Here is a 7,487-nt window from a genome sequence, read left to right on the forward strand (position 1 = left end):
AATTTGATTTCCATTGATGATTTTTGTGTGATTTTGTTGTCAGCACATTCGACTTTGTACAGAACAAAGTATTCAATGAGAATATTTCATACATTCAGATCTAGGATGTGTTATTTGAGTGTTCCCTTTATTTTTTTGAGCAGTGTATATATATATATATTTATAGAGAGAGAGAGAGAGAGAGAGACAGAGAGAGAGAGAGAGAGATAGTGAAATAGAATGGAGTCAATCTCACTCTGCCTCCATCAATTTCCCCCACCATATATTAACATAAGGTAGGTGCTACAAATTGGAAAGTGTGTCTTACATAAAGGATAACAACCGTCTTTGCATTACTGCAAAGTATCCTAATTGGAAATATTAATTTAATCTGATTTGTTAAGACAAAATATTTCACATAATTATGTCACAGGACTAGAACAAAGCCACATCAAGCTGGCACTAACACGCTTGTCGAGATGAGAATGACTAAAGCATATTTTCATTTTGTCAAATCAAGACAAAATTGGTTCGGATGTCCTAATTTTAGTGTTTGCGCTTGAATTTGTGAGTGTTTTTTTAAAGCGCCGCTCCAAACCGGGTGGTCTGGAGCCATAATTGAGTCACAAAGGGAAATGTTTCTCACGTTTCTGCACAATGCCACGGCTGATTGAACACGAGGAGGAGCGGGAGCTGTTGCTCTGCTTGAGATTACCCAAAGCAGAAGAAAATGCATCTGGCCAAATGAATGCCGATGATTCCACTATTGTGTGCACGACGCTTCCAGATAGAGCTACTGCTGCTGCTGCTGCTGTAAATCCACGGCAAACAGTGGAGCCATTTCTCATCAGGATTGACTGCTTCGCCGTGTTTACCTGCAGAACAGACTCACGCTCCAGCTGCAGCTTTTGTCTTAATGCTGCTCTAAAGCTGTTTCCTTCAGTTTAAAAAAAAGAATGTTCATCTTCTTGTCTTCATGTTGGTAATCACATTAACCAGTCTCGTGTATATTTGAAAACCTCTCTCAGGGTTTTTTTTTTTTTGTTTCTTCCGATGGGTTTTCAGCCAGCCATAAAAAATTAATATACACATTTATTTTAGCCACATATTTTTTAATGAGCAGTGGGCACCATGTTACAGTGCGTGCTGTACTTCGCTAAACTATGTAAGACATTAAAAACACTGCTTTTAAAATAATGTAAATGCTCTGTGTTGTTCAGAAAGCAGGGCGGCACCTGGACGAGTCGCATTCCAGGACGTCTCTCACCCTCCTAAACCCAACTAACTTAGTATGATTAATATGTGTAATATTTAATATAATAGACTTTATTTTGGTTTTAAAAACGTGTAGAATACAGTCTAATAAAAAAGAAGTTTCTTCTTTTTCTAATGCTGTAAAATCTCCTCATGTCCACTTCATTGGATAGATGAATAATTGCAAATTCTTCCCAATATATCATACTTTCAAATTATAAATCACTTTAGATTTTTTTGTTGTTTTTTCTTACCATTTTGTTCTTTTCTTTTTTATCAGAAGAGCATAAGTCTTATGCATTTTTGCAAACTTACATCGGTTGGCCAGCAGGTGGCACTGTGTGGAATGACAGATCACAATCCAGTGATGTGGCCTAAGTGTAATTACACCACACCATCAACGCCCTGGACCACACATAGTAACAAAAAAGACAGAGAATAGTGACCTCCACGTATGAAAGGGCTCAAATTAAATCAGCCATCTCCACCCAAAGTGACTCCGTCCGTCTGACACACTTTATTGTATTTCTATAAAGCTTTCTCCGGCTCCTCCAAATTATACCACCGAGAATGACCTGTTTAGTTCACCGCAGGCCTTAGGATAATATTTACATACGCGGTGTTGGTTATAAAACAAGGAAAGCTTGCGAGCCCCAAAGGTTATTAGCACCAATTATGCCTCATAAATCCCTGCCCTTCCGCTGCAGAGCGCCGTGTTGGCCCCGAAGCTCTCAGCTGAAGTCTGTGCGCTTGATCACGGAGAGCGGGGGGGAGCATGTAGATGTACAGATTATTGAGATCCACCCACTTATCAGCCCAAGACGCCAGTGTACACAGGCAGATCAAAGCCTTGCTCGCGTTATGAATGGGGTGATATATTGTCTGCACGATGGGACGCGACAGGCCCAGATAGAGACCGTCGCCCGACACGGTTTCCCATCCGGGATTATCAATGAGTCGGAGTGTGTTTCTCAGCAGTGGCTGTTAAAAGAAGCCTTGCTGAAACAAATGGCCCCTCGTGACTCGCGATCATCGCCTCATACTTCACCGGTTTTATTTTCTTGCATGCGGGTTCTCGGCTTGCAAGATGCTTTCTTTTTTTTTCTCTCTCTATCTCTCTCTCTCTCTGCTTTGTTTTGTTTTGTTGTTTTTTTTTTCATACAAACAGTGGGCTCCAAAAATATTGAAACAAATCTAATTTATTCACATCCTGTCACGTTGCAACCACAAACTTCCGTTCATTTCAGATGAAAGAGCCAGACAGAGCAGCAGCTGATTTTGCAGAGTCAATGCAGTGGTTTCAGCATGTTTCACAAATAAAAATCTGTGGTGTGCATAATGTACGTGATTAGGCCCAAATCCTCTGATACTCTGAGCAAAACAATTGCCTTCAGACAACATTTAACTAGCTCAGAGAGTCCACCTGTGTGCAGTCTAATCTCAGCATAAATCCAGGAGTTCTGTGAAAGCCTCAGAGGCTCAGCAGGGAACAAACGGCGACGGGACAGCCATTGTCGAAAGAAAACAATAAGCGGTCTAATTTAGAGTTTGACACAAGTCGTTTAGGGAACACAGTGCAAGATGTGAACGCAAACGCAGCGTGTGCTTTGGTGGGAAGAGTCAAACTGAATTTGTTTTGCTACTTGTCAGATGTTTCGTGCAGGAGAAAAATACCACTTTACATATTCCTCAGCATCGTGAATATCATCATGTCGGTGCTTTGGAGGGTGGAGGGAGCAAAACATCAGGTAACTTTGGAAGAAAACATGATGGAGGCTGAAAAACACGTCGAACCTTCCAGGAAGACATTTACTCGAAACGTAAACCCAGAGCTACAACGGATATATGAGGAATGTTTCAGAATGGCTCAGTCAAAGACCAATTTTTCATCCATATGTAATTCATGGGTGGATTCCATTCAAACTAAAAGGAGCCAAGTTTACTCTTGGGAGCTAATTTCAAACGCATGTCGCTTTAACGTTTATTTGTAAAAAATGTATCACTTTCCTTCCTTGCAACACCGTCATTTTTTATTCTAATGTTTCAGTATTTGAAAAAGCAATGTCTGGGTGAAGGCGTCTACAAGATACTTATATAATCTAAAACCATGATAAACAAAAACAGAAAAACAAATTTGTGTCCATTTTTTTTCCTAAAACAAAGTGAAAAAAATAATAATTTGAGAGAAAATCCAAACAATGTGGTTTATTTTTTAGCTAGATTTAAAAAAAAAAAACAATACAAAAATTAAAAAAAATGATGGTATACTGATATCGACTATGTATCAATAATATCAATATTTTGAATAAATTTGCCCGCCTCTCAGATGTAGTAAAATTTCCCAGCAGTTTGGCTAAAAGGTTACTGGCTGCAACACCTTCAAGCCCGTCTCTGCATCACTACAGGCACATGGAAACCTAATCATACGTGATGTTGCTTTTCGCATTTTGTCACATTTCTGTGAAGGCCTCATAAGTTTGCTACAGAATTAAGTGCCAAAGAAAATACCAGATGGATAACAGACAGCTTCTAAACCAATATCCTAAACCAATCCATTCAAAAATAGTAATACATTTAGAACAACAAGCAGTTTGAACAGGCTCCAAGAAAAGACAATGAAGTCATACTTGATTTTACAAAGTATTGACTCAGGAGGCTGAATACATGGAGACTTTATGCTTTTCAGTTATTTTATCAATCAACTCACTTTATTTTGATAAATTGTCAACGCTAAACACAGGAAACAAACAAACAATAAAAAAACAATAAACAAACCCATAATTTCCCAAAACAGGAATAGGCTGAAGCCAAAGCTTATACTTGGCGACCCTATTTATATACTTAGCAGCCTACCAAGATATCTTCACAATACATATCTACATTTACATTTTGTCTTAAAGAACTTATTAAAGCGTGTGTCGATTCTCTCCCACACTTCAGTTATGCAGCACCTTGTGTTGGTTAAACACATAAAATCCCAATAACATACCTTGTGGTTTGTGGTCATAGTTTGACATAATGTGTGGAAAACAAAAAGCCAGATGCATTTGCAAGGCACAGAGACGAGCTGCAAGTTCAACTCTACTGGATCATTAAGTATGCATGCTTCCACAAAGGTTGCTTGCAGTTATTATTATTATTTAATCACTACAGACTGTTTAATATTTGCTCATCATCCACATCTATTGGCTCTATACCTGCATGAGTGCCTGAATCAAAAATACCAATAGCCACTCAGACATTATTTATGACAACTTGGTGTAATTTAAGCTTATTTATACACTCTCTTGCTACAATGGTCTCATGGGAAGTACCGGGCCTGTAACAAGACGCAGTATGTGAAAACCACTGTAACTGTGTAATAAACTAGCACAAAACCAAAGAGACCAATGTGAAACTTGCCTGGTATGTTTTAGTTGGCTCTGCTCCAGCAGCACAGGGAGAAAACATTCAGTAAATGGTGTATTGATGTAGGAGCAGTGCTGGCTCTCTTTAAAGTTTAATAAACCCCCTCAAGAAATGTAATTTTCCAGCACAGAGCCTTTACGGATGAATTAAATTGGAGCTTGACTAAGACTAAAAGGTTTTTAGCTGGTTTGCATGATTCAGATGGAGTAGGAACGCAAGGTAAAAAAAGAAAGAAAAATTAAAAAAAACCTTCCGATCGCTGACGCCGTCTCTCCAAGCCCGACCTCATGAAAAGGATTTGCTAGAGAACTCCAAGGATTGGGACGTGACAAATCTTTCTCACACTGTTAGTTTTAATTTCCCACAAAGTACGAGACTCTGCCTTAGCCATTCAATGCATCATTCTAAAATGGCAAGAGTTTACGTTGCATCTTATTCTGAAGGAAATCTTTTGAAACACCAAGTCCTGCAGGAATGATGAAGTAAATGTGTCAACCTTTTTGTATGAGTATTAGAAAGACGGGCGCATGATTCAGTGTTTTATTGCTTGTGTATTTACTCTGTCAGCTCATTCATTGTTTTTAATTTCTACTTAATGATTCCCTGATGAAAGTTTACTGATCTAAATAGAGACCTTGTGCCACCGTTTAGTCGACTGATTACTGGCTGAATTTTCAGAGAACAGGTGAAACCACTGAGACCAATTCAACATGCAAAGATAAATGAATCTTCACCGGTGGAGTACTTAAAAACAACAACAACAAAAAAACAGTCATCATAAGGAAAGAACATTATCTGGAAATATGGAAATATTCTACAACATGATGCAGTGAGCTGAAGTTTAGTTAAACATAGTTTTTTTTTTTTTTGTTTTTCCCAAATGGACAACAACCTCAAGAAAACCGGCAAATTAGTTCAATACATGTCATCTCCAAAACCCACCATGTGATCACACTGCGGTGCCAGAGCATCAGCCTAAACCTCGAACATCGTTTACTTTAAAACCACATTTCATCGTGCATCACTGAAGTGGAAAGCAGATATGCAATACTGCGATAGTGGTTAATTATCTGCTTCCTGTTTTGTTTCTGCTGTTCTTCCTCCCCGCTCTCCTTTGACACCTGTTTCCAATTTGCCAATCACACCCACCTGCAGCCTGTCTGGAGTCGCCTCTGCTCGTAGAATATTCCCCCAGGTAGACGGTAAACCCTTTATCTCGCGTTCAAGACAACAAACGTCACGACGACAAAGCGTCGCCTTTTATGTCAACACCTGAGGCATAAAAAGGCAACTGGAATGAAAAGGAGATGAGTCGGATGAAAAATTGTTTCTTACACCCATCAAAGATAATTGTGTGCTCTGTTAAATCATTAACTGTATTTATGTAGCAGTTTTTTACAGCTACTGGCAAATTACAATTACTGCTTTTAATTTTTTTTTCGAAACAATATTACACTCTAATTCTGGTAACTGGTTCATGCGGTTCCACTAAGAAAATGTTCAAATTACGTTGTTGCTTCAGGTGCTGGTGTAACATAGTTAAAATGGTTGAGGTTAAATCCTGCTAAAATGCACCATCTGCTGGTAAAAAGTTGTATTGCATTCACCCTAGAAAGAGCGAGGTATTATGGGTAATCCTCAGAGCCATGAGGATCACTGACGAGGTAACGTGTCTCTGCCATGTGTTAAAGAAATATTATTAATGCATTTTGTGAAGTGCGTTTGTGGTTGTCGTTTTTGCATATTGTTGAAATATGTTCGGTCGGGGTCACGCTAGTTCTGTTATTATGTTGTTTTTGTCGTGTTTGAGAATGTTTAGTTCGTGGGAAAGTGCAGTGGGAATTTCCCACGTGGTAACATTATGGCTCCTCCTTGCAGGAGCTTGTTTTATGCCAGAGACTGACCTTACCTCCATGCCCGTTCTGTGAAATGCAGGTATGTTTTACCAAACCTCCTGTAGCAGATGGTTAGCATGACACTGAGTTTTATATTAACAGTTTTATACAATGATGTGGTTAATTTATGTTTTTGCACTGTTCTAAAATGCAAGGTTATATAAACTAAAACATAAAAATGGCATCCAGTAAATAAAATGTCAGCATTTTATTTTATTTTTCAGAACATTTTAATTAGTTACTTTATTTTCTCTAAAAAGGAGACTCACTGGTTGTCCTTTTATTGTAAAACAAAATCCACTATACGATCACTGTAATTTTAAATTATTTTATTGTGGTTATTGTATTATGGGTAATCCTCAGAGCCATGAGGATCACTGACGAGGAGCTTGTTTTATGCCAGAGACTGACCTTACCTCCATGCCCGTTCTGTGAAATGCAGATGGAGAATTAAAGAAACAGCTGATGCCAACTTGAGCAGCTCCTTGTCGTTCATTACCACACCGATAGAAGCCACCAAAACCACATAGGCCACACTGGCATAAAGTGGCGTAGTCAATATCAGGCTGCGCGATAAAGCTCTTCAAATAAATCAGATGAAATGAATGAGTCCAAGAAGCTGTTAGTCAGATATCGTCACTTTCATGTCAAGACAATCAAAAATGAATTTTTCATCAACAAATGATAGTCAGGAGTTGTTTCTATTACAAATGTGCGCAAAACTTTGTCGATATTCGGCTAATGTCGAAAAAACAGGCGCAATTAAAAACACGAATACATTTGACTTTTAATGACACTAAAAATCACGCCGCTCCATTATCCTCCAACTACTTCCTGTTGTCTTCTTTGTGGTTTCCACCAGTGGCAACATCCGGTTGTTGATCATGTGACTTGCATAATGCGAGAAAAGTGTTCCCATTGCAGTTTTGCAAAGTAAACTGATTTCAATAA

The sequence above is a fragment of the Poecilia mexicana genome, unplaced genomic scaffold, assembly GCF_051168715.1.
Source record: "Poecilia mexicana isolate PSO_F unplaced genomic scaffold, ASM5116871v1 scaffold_9, whole genome shotgun sequence".
In the NCBI taxonomy this organism is placed as follows: Eukaryota; Metazoa; Chordata; class Actinopteri; order Cyprinodontiformes; family Poeciliidae; genus Poecilia; species Poecilia mexicana.